The sequence below is a fragment of the Opisthocomus hoazin genome, unplaced genomic scaffold (genome assembly GCF_030867145.1).
Source record: "Opisthocomus hoazin isolate bOpiHoa1 unplaced genomic scaffold, bOpiHoa1.hap1 HAP1_SCAFFOLD_199, whole genome shotgun sequence".
Lineage (NCBI taxonomy): Eukaryota > Metazoa > Chordata > Aves > Opisthocomiformes > Opisthocomidae > Opisthocomus > Opisthocomus hoazin.
Window position 1 is genome coordinate 21,767 of NW_027448786.1, and position 17,973 is coordinate 39,739.

At 60.4% G+C, this 17,973-nt stretch overlaps 3 long non-coding RNA genes across 3 annotated transcripts; all 3 read right to left on the reverse strand.

Moving 5' to 3' along the window:
- Positions 1-466: 466 nt before the first annotated feature.
- On the reverse strand, positions 467-1,426 carry LOC142359353 (uncharacterized). The gene is made up of 3 exons (XR_012762284.1): positions 1,367-1,426; positions 630-989; positions 467-539 (listed from the first exon to the last, which is right to left on the reverse strand). It is a non-coding gene; the product is annotated as an uncharacterized LOC142359353 (long non-coding RNA).
- A 572-nt stretch (positions 1,427-1,998) lies between these two features.
- On the reverse strand, positions 1,999-6,143 carry LOC142359348 (uncharacterized). The gene is made up of 4 exons (XR_012762279.1): positions 6,048-6,143; positions 5,311-5,670; positions 5,111-5,220; positions 1,999-3,010 (listed from the first exon to the last, which is right to left on the reverse strand). It is a non-coding gene; the product is annotated as an uncharacterized LOC142359348 (long non-coding RNA).
- Positions 6,144-13,953: 7,810 nt separating this feature from the next.
- Positions 13,954-14,913, reverse strand: LOC142359355 (uncharacterized). Its single transcript, XR_012762286.1, has 3 exons — positions 14,854-14,913; positions 14,117-14,476; positions 13,954-14,026 (listed from the first exon to the last, which is right to left on the reverse strand). It is a non-coding gene; the product is annotated as an uncharacterized LOC142359355 (long non-coding RNA).
- Positions 14,914-17,973: the final 3,060 nt, after the last annotated feature.

The window sequence follows — 17,973 nt, forward strand, 5'->3', positions numbered from 1 at the left end:
TTACTTCCAGGCAGCAGGACAGAGGCACAGAGCAAGAGGAACAAAAAACCACAGGGAGAAGGACGGGTAACACACAGCACGACACTGCGGGAGTGAGAGGACGGAACAGAGCAAGGCAGAGGAATGAGGAGCAAAAAAAAAAAAAACAACCCAGCAAACAGAAAGGGAACTGGACAGAGATAGGCAGCAGGGCACAGAGATGGAGAAAGAAAAAACAGCAACAAGGACAGGGAATGAGGAATAGAGAGGAAAAGAGCGGGACAGGGAAACAAATACAGACAAAAGAAGGGGAGGTACAGGGAAGGAAAAGAAAAGCTGGGGGGGGGGGGGGGGGAGGAGGAATCACAGCAGCATGGGAGAGAGAAGGATCCAGGGGAGGGCCCGGGACGCAGAAGAGGAGCGACAGGGCCCCGGAGGCCCGCCACTCACCGCAGATCTCACTCTCGGCGCTGCCGGGAGACTCTGCCGCTTCAGGCGCTTCTCTCTCCTGCGCTCCTCCCTTCCTCTTCCGTAACTCCGGTCGCTTGGCTGTCCTACACCTAAGAAAAAACGCGCATGTGTCGCGGCTCTTAGGAGACGAGGCTCCCTAGGCACGTAGCCTCGCTCGCTCACGCGCTCCACAACCGTACCATGCTGCTGCTGGTGACACATACAGACCCTGCGGGACACGCTGGCGGCCTGGCCTGCTGCAGGCTACCAAGAGGGAGCCTTCCTCACCCGCAGAGGCAGGCTCTCTCCTGCCTGCGGAGCCAGGCAGCTGCCAGCCAGGTGGCCTTCCATTTTTTCTTCTTCTTCAGCCTTCTCGGGACTCTCCAGCTTCAGCCCCGCCAGCTCCCGTCCGCAGCCACTCAGCGCTCCGCCTCTCCCTTTTCGCCCCCACGACGCCAGGAGACCGAGGCCCGGCACACACAGCCCTCACAAGCCTGGAGCGGGCGCAGCCAACGGCATCCCCAGGGCAGGAACGGACAAACGCGTCCTCAGCGCGGCCCCTGCCACAGAGAAAGAAGCAGCGGCGACCGCGTTAAGGGAGGCCGAGGCACGCTCGAGGCCCAGTGTGCCGCCCGCACCACGGGCCTTGGGGGAGGCCGGGGGCTCCGGGACAGGCTTCAGGGGACGTGCTGGAGCTGGGGGCGGCTGCGCGGGGCGAGCGGGGCCGGGGAGCGCTGCCGAGTTGGGGGGGGTGCCCGCCTCCTTCCCCCCTTCCCTTCCGTCACCTCCCGCCTCTGGCCCCGGGGCTGCCCGCACCCGCCTCGCCTCCAGCGCACCGGCAGCCTGTCACAGCGGACGGCTCGAAGCTTCCCGTCCCACCACCCTCGGGCAACCACCACGCACCCCCGCACCCGCCGGAGGGGAGCCCGCGCCTCACGGCTGGCCTCTCTGCTCCCCCGCCGCCCCGGCACCCGACACCAGGGCGCCGCCATGCTGCTGCGCCGCACTGCGCATGCGCCACGCGCCGACGGCGCGCCGGAGTGGCCAGTCCCCAGTCCCTGCGCGGAACGCCTGGCTGCAGTACCGCTCCGGGTCGGGGCAGCGCGCGCCGCCGGCACGGGGCGGCACCTCCGCACGGCTCCGGGCAGCCCCCGACTCGCGGCTCCGACACGGCGCCGAACCCCCGCCCCTCCCTGTCCCCGACACGGACCCCGCCCTCCCGGGGGCTTTTCCCCGGGACGCGCTGCTCCATCCACCTCCCCCCCCACCCCGCGCTCACCTTCTCCCTCGCTGCAGCCGCAGCCCGGCCACGGCTCCGCTCCTCCCTCGGCTCGCACCGGCCCCTCCACGGCCACCCCGGTCACGGCAGCACCGGGCCCTCCACCGGCAGAGGGAGGGGCCGTCGCCATCAGCCGTGCTGCCCACACCTGGGGCTCCCCCGGCCCCGGGCCCACGACTGGAGCCCGGCAGGAACAGGGGGCCGTCGCCCCTGCCCCACAGCCCGTCCCCTCCTCCCTTGGGCTCTGGCGCAGCCCCTCGTCCCGTGCAAACCAAGCACAAACGCAGCCGCGAGGGCAAAAGGGACCGCAGGTCTTTATTCAGTCACGCACCCAGCCAGTCCCGGGAGCCGCTCTGCTCCGGGGCTCGGGGCCCCCGATGCTCCCTCTGCCCCTCCGACACCTCGGCAGTCCTTCCCGCAGCTGCGCCCGTTGCTCCAGCAGGGAACAGTCGGTCAGTCCGCTCCCGGAGCGATGCGCTGCTCGGCAGAGGCCGCCAAAAATGAGGAGCAGGGTGCAGGCCACTACAAGAGAGGAGAAAAGTGACAGATGGCTGGACAGCGGCGGTGTAACGAGAAAGCACGAAGCGGGGAAAGGGACAGCGAGAGAAGCACGGGGACAGGCAGTCCCACAGAGATGGAGAAAGAAGCAGCAGGAAGAGAGGAAGAGTGGCAGCAGAAAGAAGAAGAGGGAGCAGGACAGAGACCGAAAATGAAGAACGGGGAGCAGGAAGGAGATGCAAAAAAAAACCCTGTAGCATTGAAAGAGGAAAAAAGAATAGCGGCAGGGACCTGGGCAAAGAGAGATGAGGAAATAGAATAGAATAGACATGGAGAAAGCAGTAGATCTGTGACGCGCTATGGAGCCGAGAAGGAAGGCCTCAAATCAAGGGACAAGGAGCCAGACAAAAGAGCACCAGAGACAGCAAAAGTACTGACAGGCTACAGAGCAGGAGGAAAGCAAAAGTAGTAACCGGGAGCTGAACAGAAAGAGGGGAAGACGGAAAAAAACGCCACGGGCTGCAGGGCAGAAAGAGGGAGGACCTAAAAGATGGGGACAAGTCAGAGACAGATGGAGAAAGACGGTACACAAGAGCAGAAAAAAAAATAGTCGTAGCAGTGTGGGAAAGAGAGGGAGCCAGGGGAGGGCCCAGGATGCAGAAGAGGGGTGACAGGGCCCCGAGGGCCCAGGACTCACCGCAGCTCTCGCTCTCGGTGCTGCCGGGAGACTTGGACACTTCAGATGCTTCTCTCTCCTCTCTTCCCTTCTTCTTCTGTAATTCAAATCGTTTGGCTCGCCTCCACCTGAGAGAAAATGCATGTGGTTGTCTTAGAGCTCATACGAGACGCGGCTTCCTAGACAAGAAGCCTCACTGCACACTGTATGCAGGAATAGGACAGAGAAAGAGAGAGAATATGATGAGTGGGAAGCAGAACTCACAGATCGAGAGAGAACTTGAATCAGAGGAATAAACAAGGCAGGAAAGAGAGATAAAGACAGGGAAGAAGCCGGAAGAAAAGGGCCTTTCTGGCCTCTACTCGCACCCCCCAGCCTCCCATCTCTTTCCAGCCTCCTTTTTTTCTGGCCTCTACTCTCGCCCCTGGCCTCCCACCCCTCTGCGGCCTCCCACCCCTTTCCGGCCTCCTTTTTTTCTTTCTGGCCTCTACTCTCGCCCCTGGCCTCCCACCCTGCTGCGGCCTCCCACCCCTTTCCGGCCTCCTTCTTTTTCTGGTCTCTACTCTCGCCCCCAGCCTCCCACCCCTCATCAGCCTCCTACCTCCCATTTTGCGGGCCTCTACATAGTTCAGCTTCCCACCCCTCTGCAACCTCCTACCTCTTTCCAGCCTCCACTCCCCGCCCCGAGCTTCCCACCCCCGTCCCCACACACTGACAGAAAGAGAAAAACAACAGTGAACAGGGAAAAAGGTATTAAGAAACAAAGAAAGGGTCAGACGAAGAAGAGGGTGGTTAGGGTTGGAACCCCAACACAAACCAGCAAGGGGCTAGTGGACAGAGAGAGAGGAAGAGAAGAAAGGGCCGGGAAGCAAGACAGAGAAGGAGAGAAAGGCAAAAAGGGAGAGCCGGCTGGACAGGGACGTATAGCAAGAAACAACCAGACAGGCAGCAGGACAGAGACACAGAGACAGAAAAACCGGGGGACAGGAACCAGGACAGAGTGACGGCGAGAGGAAACAAGGGCCAGGGAGCAGGACAGCGATGGAGAAAGAAGCACTGCGGCAGCAGGGTAGAAAGAGAAGGAAGAAAGGCCAGAAGAAGGATGGGGAATGACAGAGAAGGGAAAGAGAAGGACAAGGAGCAGGACAGATTGTCAAAGAAAGGGAGTGGGACAAGGTGATACTGAGAGAGAAAAAGGGGACAGGGAGGCAGGATAAAGTGAAAGACAGGCAAAAATAAGAGACAGGGGAGCAGGACAGAGACGGAGGGGGAAACGCCTCGGCTGGGCAGCAGGAGAGAGAGGCGGAGAAGGGAAAAAACAGCACAAAACCTGGGACGGCCAACCTGGGTGGGCGGGGAGCAGGTCAGAGAGCCGGAGAAAGGAAAAACACTGCTGTGGAGCAGCAGAGGGGAACGGAGAAAGAAAGAGAGCGAGGGGGAGCAGGGCAGAGAAACGGAGAGAGAAAATAAGTGACGGGGAGCAGGGCAGAGCACTAGGAAGACGAAAATAAGACACGGGAGAAGACCGAGGAGCTCAGAGAGAAAGAAGGGTCGAAAGAAAACGCCAGAGAGGTAGAGAAATCAAGAAAAACAGGGACGAGGAGCCTTGCAGAGACGGAGCACGAAAATGTTGGGCCGGTGAGCGCGAAAGAGGGAGAGAGAGACAGGGGCAGGGGGAGGAGATGAAGAAGAAAGGAGAGACAAAGATGGCAATGGAGCACAGGACACACAGGCAGAGAGAGAAAAAGGACAGTGAACAGGAAAAAAGGGACCGAGAAACAAAGAAAGGGTCAGATCTAGACAAAGAGACCAAGAAGAGGGGGGGCGGGGGGGGGGGTGTGCAGGGAAACCCCAAAACAAACCAGCAAGGGGCTACAGGACGGAGAGAAAGGGCCATGAAGCAGGACAGAGAAGGAGAGAAGGGCAAAAAGGGAGAGCTGGCTGAACAGGGACGTATAGCAAGAAACGACCGGACAGGCAGCAGGACAGAGAAACAGAGCAACAGAGACAGGGAGCCGGCTAAAGAAATTCTGGAGGGAGAAAAAGAGGGAGAGGTAGCAGGACACAAACACAGACAGAAGACGGGAGGTACAGGGAAAGGGAAAGAAAAGGAAAAAGAAAAAAAAAAACAAACAAAACAATCACAGCAGCGTGGGAGAGAGGAGGATCCAGGGGAGGGCCCGGGACGCAGAAGAGGGGCGACAGGGCCCCGGAGGCCCGCCACTCACCGCAGATCTCACTCTCGGCGCTGCCGGGAGACTCTGCTGCTTCAGGCGCTTCTCTCTCCTGCGCTCCTCCCTTCCTCTTCCGTAACTCCGGTCGCTTGGCTGTCCTACACCTAAGAAAAAACGCGCATGTGTCGCGGCTCTCAGGACACGAGGCTCCCTAGGCACGTAGCCTCGCTCGCTCACGCGCTCCACAACCGTACCATGCTGCTGCTGGTGACACATACAGACCCTGCGGGACACGCTGGCGGCCTGGCCTGCTGCAGGCTACCAAGAGGGAGCCTTCCTCACCCGCAGAGGCAGGCTCTCTCCTGCCTGCGGAGCCAGGCAGCTGCCAGCCAGGTGGCCTTCCATTTTTTCTTCTTCTTCAGCCTTCTCGGGACTCTCCAGCTTCAGCCCCGCCAGCTCCCGTCCGCAGCCACTCAGCGCTCCGCCTCTCCCTTTTCGCCCCCACGACGCCAGGAGACCGAGGCCCGGCACACACAGCCCTCACAAGCCTGGAGCGGGCGCAGCCAACGGCATCCCCAGGGCAGGAACGGACAAACGCGTCCTCAGCGCGGCCCCTGCCACAGAGAAAGAAGCAGCGGCGACCGCGTTAAGGGAGGCCGAGGCACGCTCGAGGCCCAGTGTGCCGCCCGCACCACGGGCCTTGGGGGAGGCCGGGGGCTCCGGGACAGGCTTCAGGGGACGTGCTGGAGCTGGGGGCGGCTGCGCGGGGCGAGCGGGGCCGGGGAGCGCTGCCGAGTTGGGGGGGGTGCCCGCCTCCTTCCCCCCTTCCCCTGCGTCACCTCCCGCCTCTGGCCCCGGGGCTGCCCGCACCCGCCTCGCCTCCAGCGCACCGGCAGCCTGTCACAGCGGGCGGCTCGAAGCTTCCCGTCCCACCACCCTCGGGCAGCCACCACGCACCCCCGCACCCGTCGCAGGGGAGCCCGCGCCTCACGGCTGGCCTCTCTGCTCCCCCGCCGCCCCGGCACCCGACACCAGGGCGCCGCCATGCTGCTGCGCCGCACCGCGCATGCGCCACGTGCCGACGGCGCGCCGGAGTGGCCAGTCCCCAGTCCCTGCGCGGAACGCCGAGCTGCAGTACCGCATCGCGGCCAGGGGACGGCGCCAGCGGACACGGCGCGGCGCCCACGCCCGGCCCCACCTCCGGGTCCAGGCAGCGCGCGCCGCCGGCACGGGGCGGCGCCGCCGGCACGGGGCGGCACCTCCGCACGGCTCCGGGCAGCGCCCTGCCGCGCGCCTCCCGCTCCGAGCAGCCCCCGACTCGCGGCTCCGAGACGGCGCCGCACCCCCGCCGCTCCTTGCCCCCGACCCGGACCCCGACCTCCCGGGGGCTTTTCCCCAGGACCTGCCACTCCATCCACACCCCCACACACCCCGCGCTCACCTTCTCCCTCGCTGCAGCCGCAACCCGGCTACGGCTCCGCTCCTCCCTCGACTCGCACCGGCCCCTCCACAGCCACCCGGGCCACGGCAGCACCGGGCCCTCCACCGGCAGAGGGAGGGGCCGTCGCCATCAGCCGTGCTGCCCGCACCTGGGGCTCCTCCGGCTCCGGCCCACGGCTGGATCCCACGGTGCCGTCATTGGGCAAACACAAAGACCCTCTGAAGCCGTTTGGGCATTTCAGCAAGCAGGCAGGCGTCCTTTATTGCAGCACCGGACACACAGGGCACGGCTCCTCCCAGCGCGCACAGCACCTGTGCCACTCGAGCGGCAGTACCGAATTTTGGTCACCGGGTGGCAGCAGCGAGCTCTTGGACACGGCGCCACCGCGCATTCGCGTCTCCCGAGCCGCAGTACCGAACTTTGGTCACCGGGTGGCAGCAGCGAGCTCTTGGACTCGGCGCCACCGCGCATTGGCGCCACCCGAGCCGCAGTAACGAACTTTGCTCACCGGGTGGCAGCAGCGAGCCCTGCGGCACGCCCGGTCGAGGCGCGGCCGCACCGCTTTCTGGGGACCGGACGCAGCGGGAAGGCTGCAGAAAAACACACGGAACTGACCACAGAACTACCCTTCGTCCCGCGCAGCGGGGGCTGTGGCGGGACCAAGCACAACGCCTCGTCGCACATGCCCGAGAGCAATGCGGCTGCCCGGCAGCCGAGTCCCTGAAAACGACACCTCCCGGCATGCCCTGGCTAGCAGGGCTCGGCCGCCCGGCAGCCGGAAGACTACACCTCCCGGCATGCCCCGGGGAGTAGCGTGACCGACAGCGCGCCCCGCGCCCCAGCACTACAGCTCCCAGCACGCCGCGGGAGCTGCGGGCCTCGGCTTGCGGGGACACCGTGCCCGAAACGGCGCTGGACCCCCGCCGCTCCTTGCCTCCCACACGGACCCCGCTCGGCAGGTACCGTCGCCCGCCTCGGGGCTTTCCCCGGGACCCGCCGCTCCATCGACCGCCCCGCGCTCACCTTCTCCCTCCCTGCAGCCGCAGCCCGGTCACGGCTCCGCTCCTCCCTCGGCTCGCACCGGCCCCTCCACGGCCACCCCGGTCACGGCAGCACCGGGCCCTCCACCGGCAGAGGGAGGGGCCGTCGCCATCAGCCGTGCTGCCCACACCTGGGGCTCCCCCGGCCCACGGCTGGAGCCCGGCAGGAACAGGGGGCCGTCGCCCCTGCCCCACAGCCCGTCCCCTCCTCCCCTGGGCTCTGGCGCAGCCCCTCGTCCCGTGCAAACCACGCACAAACGCAGCCGCGAGGGCAAAAGGGACCGCAGGTCTTTATTCAGTCACGCACCCAGCCAGTCCCGGGAGCCGCTCTGCTCCGGGGCTCGGGGCCCCCGATGCTCCCTCTGCCCCTCCGACACCTCGGCAGTCCTTCCCGCAGCTGCGCCCGTTGCTCCAGCAGGGAACAGTCGGTCAGTCGGCTCCAGGAGCGATGCGCTGCTCGGCAGAGGCCGCCAAAAATGAGGAGCAGGGTGCAGGCCACTACAAGAGAGGAGAAAAGTGACAGCGGCGGTGTAACGAGAAAGCACGAAGCAGGGAAAGGGACAGCGAGAGAAGGACGGGGACAGGCAGTCCCACAGAGACGGAGAAAGAAGCAGCAGGAAGAGAGGAAGAGTGGCAGCAGAAAGAAGGAGAGGGAGCAGGACAGAGACCGAAAAAGGATGGGGGAGCAGGACAGAGGCGCAGAAAAAACCTGCAACGGGCAGCACGACAGGAAGGGAGGAAAAATGAATAGGGGCAGGGACCCGGACTGAGACAGATGGGGAAAGACAAAAAAAAAAAGCTACAAAAACAGGGCAGAGAGGGAGGAATGAGACAACATGGACAGGGAGCCGGGAACGCAAACGACGGAGGGAAGGGGCGAGGGTGGGCAGGACAACACGAAACAAACCACATAGCTACACGCTACAGGGAAAAGAGGGAAGACTTAAGAAGTAGGGAGCGGGAGCTGAACAAAAGAGAGCCAGAGAGCAAAAAGCCAGAGAGTAATGCGTACAGAAAGAAAGGGGGGGGGATTCTAAAACAGGGTCATCGGGGAGACAGACACAAGTAAGAAGGACAAAGGACAAAAGCAACAGGCTACGAGGTGGAGAGGGAAGAATCAATGAATATGGACAGAGCGCTGGCCAGAGAGAGACCGAGAAAGGCAAAAGATGGCACGGGTGACAGGGCAGAGAGGAAGGAATTTAAAAACCAGGCACAGGGAGTCGGACAGAGGGAAAGGCAGAAATAAAAGGAGAAAAAGTGACGGGCCACGGGGCAGAGAGGGAGGAATGGATAAAGAGCAACAGGGGACCGGACAGAGCACAATGGAGAATGGAAAAAAAGCAAAAGCACGCTCCAGGGAAGACGGAGGGATTGAAGAACCGCGACCAGGAGCTGGACAGCGAGACACAGAGGAAGACCAAAAAAACCAACGAAACAAAACCAGTGATGGGCTACAAGATGGGCTGGGGGAAGCAAAAAACAGCGCCAGGGAGCTGGACACAGAGAGATGGAGACAGACAGACCAATAGCGTGGGGCTACAGGGGGCAGAGGGACGAATTAAACACTGAGGACGGGGAGCCAGACAGAGAGAGAGGGAGATCGCGGAGAACAGTGGTGGGTGCAGGAAGAAGAGGTAAGAGTTAATAAATGGGGACAGGGAGCCGCACAGGGAGGGACCGAGAAAGGCAAACACAGCAGCAGGGCATAGGGCAGAGAGGAAGAACTAAAAAACAAGGGCAGTGAGACAGACATAGAGAGATGGAGAAAAGAAAAAAGCAATGGGTGATGTGGCAGAGAGGGAGGACTTAAAAACAGGCACGGGAAGCAAGAAAGACTGAAAGGCGGGGGGGCGGGGCTGAATCCAATAGGCAACAGGATGGAGAGGGAGGACTTAAAAGTGAGGGACGAGAAGCTGGGAAGACAGAGAGGTGGAGAAAGAAACAGAATCACAACACGCTACAGTGCCAAGAAGGAAGAAGCTGAACAACAGGGACAGGGAGCCAGACAAAGAGAGCCAGAGAAAGAAAAAATACCGACGGGCCACAGGACAGAGAGGGAGGAATGAAACAATAGGGATCCGGAGCCGGGCAGTCAGAGAGGGAGGAAGAAGAAATAGCCAGGGGCAATAAGGCAGAGAGAGAAGGCGGCAAAAACAGGGATCTGGACCAGATCGATGACAAAAGACAAGGACAGTGATGGGCTATAGGGAGGAATGCGAAGACAGGGGCGAGGCGCCAGATGCGGAGCAAGGCACACAGGAAGTACAGCAAAAGCTAGAGAGCAGAGAGGGAGGAATTAAACCACAGGGATAGGGAGCCGGGGAGGGAGCTGGAAAAAGGGATGCAGGAGGGGAGACGAGGAGGAATTAAAAAATTGGGATCCAGAGACCGAGAAAGAAGTAAAATTGCCACAGGCTAAAGGGCCCAGAAGGAAGAAATTGAAAACCAGGGAGCAGAAGCCAGCCAGAGAGAGACGCAGAAAGGAAAAACCACGATGGGCTCCCAGACGGAGAGGGAGGAATTTCAAAAAGGAAGGGAGCGGGAGCCATACACAGAGAGACAGAAAAAGGGAAGATAGCAACAGGCCACAGGGCAGCGAGGGAAGAACTGAAAAGTAGGGACAGGAAGCCGGACAGAGCGCAACGAGAAAGAAATGGCCGGGGGGGAAACACAGCACCACCACCTGCGACAGGCTACAGGGCTAGCCCAAGCTGGCCAGTGGAAATATTCCGTACCACAGACGTCACGCGCAGCTTATAAATGGGGGCTGGCTGCGGGGCAGGAATCAGCTCTTCTCGTTTCCGCGAGTTGGAACCCGCTCTCGTCCGGGAGGTCAAACTATTTTGGAATTTAGCGAAACTTGCGATTTCCGGGTTCCGCAATCGCTGTTCGGGGACTGCCTGTGCACCGGTCATCGGGTGGTGAGAGAAACTGTACTGCGTATAGTTTGGTTCGCATGTGCGTTGTTGCAATTATTATCATCGTTATTAGAATTATCAACAGTATTTCCTTTGTTGCCTTACTAAACTGTCTTTATCTCAACCGACAAGTTTTACCTTTGGTCCATTTGTCCTCCGCATCCCGCTGGGGAGGGAACGGGCCGGGGGTGGGGGCTGTGAGCGAGCAGCTCTCTAGTGCTTAGTTGCCGGCTGCCAAGTTAAACCATGACAGACAGAGAGAGAGGAATTAAAAAAAAACAGGACTGGGAGCAATCTACAGAGAGACGTCCGGGAACGAAAGTGTAAACAGCACCGCGTACAGGGCAGAGAGGGAGGAATTCAACAAAAATAATAAGTAAAGACAGGGAGCCGGACAGAGGGACACAGAGACAGAGAAAACAGCAATGGGCTACAAGACAGAGAGGGGGGGATTAAAAAATCCTGGCGGGGAGCCGGACCGGGAGAGACGGCAAAAGAAATGAAATCGCGCCGTGGCACAGGGAAGACAGGAGGACAACATTGAAAACCAGGGCCTGGGAACTGGAAAGAGAGCGCCAGAGAATGAAAGAACTCCTGACGGGCTCTAGGGCAGAGACAGGAGGAACGAAAAAACAGGGGCGGGGAGACAGCGAGAGACAGAGAGAGAGAAATAAGAGGGGGGGAAAGCAACAGGCCGCAGGCTCCGGAGGGAGGAAGTGCGAAAGAGGGGCTGGGAGCCGCACAGGGAGAGGGTGGAGAAACAGACCTGCAGAAGTGACAGGGTATGGGGCAGAGAGGGAGGAACTTAAAAAAATCAGGACCTTGAGCCAGAAGAGACGGAGAAAATAAAAATGGTGACGGGTAACAGGGCAGAGAGGGAGGAATGAAAAAACAGGGACAGGAAGCCAGAACAGAGAGACTGCGAAGGCAAAAAGTCCCGACAGCTTCCGCAGAGAGGGCGAGGAACTGAAACTTAGAGACAGGGAGTTGGACAGAGAGAGACAGAGAAAGAAAAAGAGAAAAAAGACGGAGATGCAGAAAGGGAAAAGGAGCGACAGGACAGAGAGGGAGGAATTCAAAATGAGGGGCAGGGAGCAGAATAGAGAGAGATAGAGAAAGAGGCAGACGCGCAACGTGCTACGGAGCTGAGAAGGAAGACCTTGAACCAGAGGGACAGGGAGCCGGACAGAGAGTCCCAGAGACGGCAAAAGTACCGACGGGCTATAGGGCAGAGAGGGGGGAAAGCAAAAACCGTGATCGGGAGCCAGACAGAAAGAGATAGGGAAGGAAAAAAAAGCCACGGGCTACAGGGCAGAGAGAGGGAGGACCTAAAAGATGGGGACAGGGAGCTGGTCAGAGATGGAGAAAGCAGGTACACGGGAGCGGGGAGGGGGTTGGAGGGGGCAGGGAGGAAAAAAAAGCCAAAAATCACAGCAGTGTGGGAAAGAGAGGGATCCAGGGGAGAGCCCGGGATGCAGAAGAGGGGCGACAGGGCCCCGAGGGCCCGGCACTCACCGCAGATCTCGCTCTCGGCGCTGCCGGGAGACTCTGCCGCTTCAGACGCTTCTCTCTCCTGCTCTCCTCCCTTCCTCTTCCGTAACTCCGGTCGCTTGGCTGTCCCCCACCTAAGAGAAAACGTCCATGTCTCGCAGCTCTTGCGAGACAAGGCTCCCTAGACACGTAGCCTCGCCTGCTCACGCACTACGCGCAGGAACAAGACAAGAGGGAAAGAGAGAGAGTGAGAGAATGACGAGCGGGCAGCAGAACTGACGGATCAAGAGAGAAACTGAATCAGGGGAATAAAGAACGCCGGAGGGAGACAAACGTACAGGCAACAAGCCAGATGGACGAGGGCAGAAGACACACGGATCAGGACAAAGAGGTGGAGAAAGTGAAAACAGTGATGGGCTGCAGGATGAGAAAAAAGGCCAAGGAGCAGGACAGAGGAGAATAACGGGACAGCAAGCTGGACAGGGGCATATAGCAAGAAACAAAGGGACAGGCAGCAGTATGGAGATATACAGACAAAGAGTTACGGGGAGGATGGAGGACAGAGAGAATGAGAGAAAAGGGACAGGGAGGGGGGCACAGATGGAGAAAGAAATGCTGGCGACAGAGAGAGGAAGAAAGCGACAGGACAGAGGCAGAGAGGTAGAGAAAGGAAGAAAAAAGTAGCGACGAGTAGGAGGCCAGAGGCACAAGGAAAAGACAGGAGGAAGGACAGAGTGACAGAGAAAACCGGTGAGGGACAGGACGCCAGAAAGAAAGATACTGTGAAAGAGAGCGCGACAGGGAGCAGGACGCTGGGACAGACAGCAACCGAGAGCAACCGAGAGAACGGCAGCGAGGTGGAGCACAAGAGAAAACAGGGACTGAGAGCAAGACCGAGGGGTGAAGCAATAAATAATGGGGCTGGGGAGCAGGACAGCAGAAGAGAGAGACAGAGAAGGGGACACATAAGACAACCGCAAACCGAGAGGGAGAAGGAGAAGAGCACAGAGGGTCACAGACAAAAAGAGAGGGACGGCAGAAAGAGAAAAACAAGACGAGGGAGAAGGACTGAGGAGCAGAGAGAAAAAAGTACAGGGAAAAGGACAGAGATGCAGAAAACAAGGCAAGACTGGAGCCAGAACACAGGGCAAAACTGACAAGGACAGGCAGCGCAACAAAGGGATGGAGGAGGAAAGAACAGTGATGGGCCGCAGCACAGAGGAAAAGAGAGAAAAAGAGCAAGAAGAGCAAGAGAAGGAGAATGACAGGAGGGTGTAGACAGAAAGACTGGGACACGTCAAAGGGGCACTTGGGGGACACACACATCGGAAGGGTAGAAAGGAAAAGGGAGGGATGGGGAGCAAGACAGCGTGATAGAGCGAGACGGAGGAAATGGAGTGCAAGGGCGCAGAAAAGCAGAGGTACTGGGAAGAGGAAAGAACGTCAGGGAGAGAAAGGTGAGGGTGGGGAGCAGGAGAGAGGTAGAGAACAAAAAAAATAGCCACAGGCAGAATAACAGAAATACGGAGAATAAAAAATTACTTCCAGGCAGCAGGACAGAGGCACAGAGCAAGAGGAACAAAAAACCACAGGGAGAAGGACGGGTAACACACAGCACGACACTGCGGGAGTGAGAGGACGGAACAGAGCAAGGCAGAGGAATGAGGAGCAAAAAAAAAAAAAACAACCCAGCAAACAGAAAGGGAACTGGACAGAGATAGGCAGCAGGGCACAGAGATGGAGAAAGAAAAAACAGCAACAAGGACAGGGAATGAGGAATAGAGAGGAAAAGAGCGGGACAGGGAAACAAATACAGACAAAAGAAGGGGAGGTACAGGGAAGGAAAAGAAAAGCTGGGGGGGGGGGGGGGGGAGGAGGAATCACAGCAGCATGGGAGAGAGAAGGATCCAGGGGAGGGCCCGGGACGCAGAAGAGGAGCGACAGGGCCCCGGAGGCCCGCCACTCACCGCAGATCTCACTCTCGGCGCTGCCGGGAGACTCTGCCGCTTCAGGCGCTTCTCTCTCCTGCGCTCCTCCCTTCCTCTTCCGTAACTCCGGTCGCTTGGCTGTCCTACACCTAAGAAAAAACGCGCATGTGTCGCGGCTCTTAGGAGACGAGGCTCCCTAGGCACGTAGCCTCGCTCGCTCACGCGCTCCACAACCGTACCATGCTGCTGCTGGTGACACATACAGACCCTGCGGGACACGCTGGCGGCCTGGCCTGCTGCAGGCTACCAAGAGGGAGCCTTCCTCACCCGCAGAGGCAGGCTCTCTCCTGCCTGCGGAGCCAGGCAGCTGCCAGCCAGGTGGCCTTCCATTTTTTCTTCTTCTTCAGCCTTCTCGGGACTCTCCAGCTTCAGCCCCGCCAGCTCCCGTCCGCAGCCACTCAGCGCTCCGCCTCTCCCTTTTCGCCCCCACGACGCCAGGAGACCGAGGCCCGGCACACACAGCCCTCACAAGCCTGGAGCGGGCGCAGCCAACGGCATCCCCAGGGCAGGAACGGACAAACGCGTCCTCAGCGCGGCCCCTGCCACAGAGAAAGAAGCAGCGGCGACCGCGTTAAGGGAGGCCGAGGCACGCTCGAGGCCCAGTGTGCCGCCCGCACCACGGGCCTTGGGGGAGGCCGGGGGCTCCGGGACAGGCTTCAGGGGACGTGCTGGAGCTGGGGGCGGCTGCGCGGGGCGAGCGGGGCCGGGGAGCGCTGCCGAGTTGGGGGGGGTGCCCGCCTCCTTCCCCCCTTCCCTTCCGTCACCTCCCGCCTCTGGCCCCGGGGCTGCCCGCACCCGCCTCGCCTCCAGCGCACCGGCAGCCTGTCACAGCGGACGGCTCGAAGCTTCCCGTCCCACCACCCTCGGGCGACTACCACGCACCCCCGCACCCGCCGGAGGGGAGCCCGCGCCTCACGGCTGGCCTCTCTGCTCCCCCGCCGCCCCGGCACCCGACACCAGGGCGCCGCCATGCTGCTGCGCCGCACTGCGCATGCGCCACGCGCCGACGGCGCGCCGGAGTGGCCAGCCCCCAGTCCCTGCGCGGAACGCCTGGCTGCAGTACCGCTCCGGGTCGGGGCAGCGCGCGCCGCCGGCACGGGGCGGCACCTCCGCACGGCTCCGGGCAGCCCCCGACTCGCGGCTCCGACACGGCGCCGAACCCCCGCCCCTCCCTGTCCCCGACACGGACCCCGCCCTCCCGGGGGCTTTTCCCCGGGACGCGCTGCTCCATCCACCTCCCCCCGCACCCCGCGCTCACCTTCTCCCTCGCTGCAGCCGCAGCCCGGCCACGGCTCCGCTCCTCCCTCGGCTCGCACCGGCCCCTCCACGGCCACCCCGGTCACGGCAGCACCGGGCCCTCCACCGGCAGAGGGAGGGGCCGTCGCCATCAGCCGTGCTGCCCACACCTGGGGCTCCCCCGGCCCCGGGCCCACGACTGGAGCCCGGCAGGAACAGGGGGCCGTCGCCCCTGCCCCACAGCCCGTCCCCTCCTCCCTTGGGCTCTGGCGCAGCCCCTCGTCCCGTGCAAACCAAGCACAAACGCAGCCGCGAGGGCAAAAGGGACCGCAGGTCTTTATTCAGTCACGCACCCAGCCAGTCCCGGGAGCCGCTCTGCTCCGGGGCTCGGGGCCCCCGATGCTCCCTCTGCCCCTCCGACACCTCGGCAGTCCTTCCCGCAGCTGCGCCCGTTGCTCCAGCAGGGAACAGTCGGTCAGTCCGCTCCCGGAGCGATGCGCTGCTCGGCAGAGGCCGCCAAAAATGAGGAGCAGGGTGCAGGCCACTACAAGAGAGGAGAAAAGTGACAGATGGCTGGACAGCGGCGGTGTAACGAGAAAGCACGAAGCGGGGAAAGGGACAGCGAGAGAAGCACGGGGACAGGCAGTCCCACAGAGATGGAGAAAGAAGCAGCAGGAAGAGAGGAAGAGTGGCAGCAGAAAGAAGAAGAGGGAGCAGGACAGAGACCGAAAATGAAGAACGGGGAGCAGGAAGGAGATGCAAAAAAAAACCCTGTAGCATTGAAAGAGGAAAAAAGAATAGCGGCAGGGACCTGGGCAAAGAGAGATGAGGAAATAGAATAGAATAGACATGGAGAAAGCAGTAGATCTGTGACGCGCTATGGAGCCGAGAAGGAAGGCCTCAAATCAAGGGACAAGGAGCCAGACAAAAGAGCACCAGAGACAGCAAAAGTACTGACAGGCTACAGAGCAGGAGGAAAGCAAAAGTAGTAACCGGGAGCTGAACAGAAAGAGGGGAAGACGGAAAAAAACGCCACGGGCTGCAGGGCAGAAAGAGGGAGGACCTAAAAGATGGGGACAAGTCAGAGACAGATGGAGAAAGACGGTACACAAGAGCAGAAAAAAAAATAGTCGTAGCAGTGTGGGAAAGAGAGGGAGCCAGGGGAGGGCCCAGGATGCAGAAGAGGGGTGACAGGGCCCCGAGGGCCCAGGACTCACCGCAGCTCTCGCTCTCGGTGCTGCCGGGAGACTTGGACACTTCAGATGCTTCTCTCTCCTCTCTTCCCTTCTTCTTCTGTAACTCAAATCGTTTGGCTCGCCTCCACCTGAGAGAAAATGCATGTGGTTGTCTTAGAGCTCATACGAGACGCGGCTTCCTAGACAAGAAGCCTCACTGCACACTGTATGCAGGAATAGGACAGAGAAAGAGAGAGAATATGATGAGTGGGAAGCAGAACTCACAGATCGAGAGAGAACTTGAATCAGAGGAATAAACAAGGCAGGAAAGAGAGATAAAGACAGGGAAGAAGCCGGAAGAAAAGGGCCTTTCTGGCCTCTACTCGCACCCCCCAGCCTCCCATCTCTTTCCAGCCTCCTTTTTTTCTGGCCTCTACTCTCGCCCCTGGCCTCCCACCCCTCTGCGGCCTCCCACCCCTCTGCGGCCTCCTTTTTTTCTTTCTGGCCTCTACTCTCGCCCCTGGCCTCCCACCCCTCTGCAGCCTCCCACCCCTTTCCGGCCTCCTTTTTTTCTTTCTGGCCTCTACTCTCGCCCCCGGCCTCCCACCCTGCTGCGGCCTCCCACCCCTTTCCGGCCTCCTTCTTTTTCTGGTCTCTACTCTCGCCCCCAGCCTCCCACCCCTCATCAGCCTCCTACCTCCCATTTTGCTGGCCTCTACATAGTTCAGCTTCCCACCCCTCTGCAACCTCCTACCTCTTTCCAGCCTCCACTCCCCGCCCCGAGCTTCCCACCCCCGTCCCCACACACTGACAGAAAGAGAAAAACAACAGTGAACAGGGAAAAAGGTATTAAGAAACAAAGAAAGGGTCAGACGAAGAAGAGGGTGGTTAGGGTTGGAACCCCAACACAAACCAGCAAGGGGCTAGTGGACAGAGAGAGAGGAAGAGAAGAAAGGGCCGGGAAGCAAGACAGAGAAGGAGAGAAAGGCAAAAAGGGAGAGCCGGCTGGACAGGGACGTATAGCAAGAAACAACCAGACAGGCAGCAGGACAGAGACACAGAGACAGAAAAACCGGGGGACAGGAACCAGGACAGAGTGACGGCGAGAGGAAACAAGGGCCAGGGAGCAGGACAGCGATGGAGAAAGAAGCACTGCGGCAGCAGGGTAGAAAGAGAAGGAAGAAAGGCCAGAAGAAGGATGGGGAATGACAGAGAAGGGAAAGAGAAGGACAAGGAGCAGGACAGATTGTCAAAGAAAGGGAGTGGGACAAGGTGATACTGAGAGAGAAAAAGGGGACAGGGAGGCAGGATAAAGTGAAAGACAGGCAAAAATAAGAGACAGGGGAGCAGGACAGAGACGGAGGGGGAAACGCCTCGGCTGGGCAGCAGAAGAGAGAGGCGGAGAAGGGAAAAAACAGCACAAAACCTGGGACGGCCAACCTGGGTGGGCGGGGAGCAGGTCAGAGAGCCGGAGAAAGGAAAAACACTGCTGTGGAGCAGCAGAGGGGAACGGAGAAAGAAAGAGAGCGAGGGGGAGCAGGGCAGAGAAACGGAGAGAGAAAATAAGTGACGGGGAGCAGGGCAGAGCACTAGGAAGACGAAAATAAGACACGGGAGAAGACCGA